Genomic DNA, 903 nt, shown 5'->3' with positions numbered 1-903 from the left:
GGAAATAAAGTGTACTTCATGAAAGAGGATGCATACAACTTATGAATAAAGGTAGGGGGGTGAATACTCTGGAGACACCCAGAGATTGCACCTCTTTTTTCTGGTGGCATCCTCGATGTGGGGGGAAAAGTTCTCTTATAAGTGCAAATCTCTATGAACTTAGAAAAATGGAAAAAATGATAGGTTTAAACCTGCCAAGTTTGATCTTATCTATTGAGAAGATGAGAGCCATTATAGTGTATTGGTTTGAGTGTTGGATTAGGATTCTGGGACTAGGGCTCCCTGTTCAGTGATGGAAACCCACAGGAGGATGTACTCATGTGCCAAAATACCAATTTCCCCCCAGTCTGGCGTTGGGCCATTCAGAGGACACAGGCCAACAGCCCCAGAGCCAGGAACAGGTATACTAGATGCCATTTTGGTGGATCTGGCTGGACCCTGGCCCAATCAGCCCGTATACTTACTTAGCAGGGGAGACACCATGATCATGAATGTGGTTTTCCCAGGGTGAGGATCATCCATTGCACTGCGGGTGTGCTTATGCCTGCGATTTCCCCAAATGCGAGAAACTCGACTGCATAATTTGTGGAAAAAACTGGCTGTTTGTGGTAGAGTTTCCTAGAAACATTGCCACAACAGCTGATAGTTCAGATGACCACACACACACACACACACACACACACTTACCTGCCACCACCAACACTCTTCTTTCAGGTCCCAGTCATGGTCTGTGGTGTTGGAAGGAGGTGCCTGGCCATGTGGGTGAAGCCAGGCACTCCATTTCCAACCTTGCAGGCCACAGCAGAAACCTACAAGGAAAATGGTGCCTCAATGGTTAAGTGTCAGTTCTGCAGCCTTAAGGTTGTGAGTTTGATCCCAGGCAGGGGTGCAAGGTCCACTCAG

At 47.5% G+C, this 903-nt stretch overlaps 1 non-coding gene across 1 annotated transcript; it reads left to right on the top strand.

Annotated features, from left to right (window-relative positions):
* The first annotated feature begins 456 nt into the window (after window positions 1-456).
* On the top strand, window positions 457-618 carry LOC121914975. The gene has a single exon (XR_006100618.1). It is a non-coding gene; the product is annotated as a U1 spliceosomal RNA (small nuclear RNA).
* The last annotated feature ends 285 nt before the right edge of the window (window positions 619-903 follow it).

The sequence above is a fragment of the Sceloporus undulatus genome, chromosome 8 (assembly GCF_019175285.1).
Source record: "Sceloporus undulatus isolate JIND9_A2432 ecotype Alabama chromosome 8, SceUnd_v1.1, whole genome shotgun sequence".
Classification (NCBI taxonomy): Eukaryota; Metazoa; Chordata; class Lepidosauria; order Squamata; family Phrynosomatidae; genus Sceloporus; species Sceloporus undulatus.
This window is presented reverse-complemented; position numbering and strand designations above follow the sequence as displayed.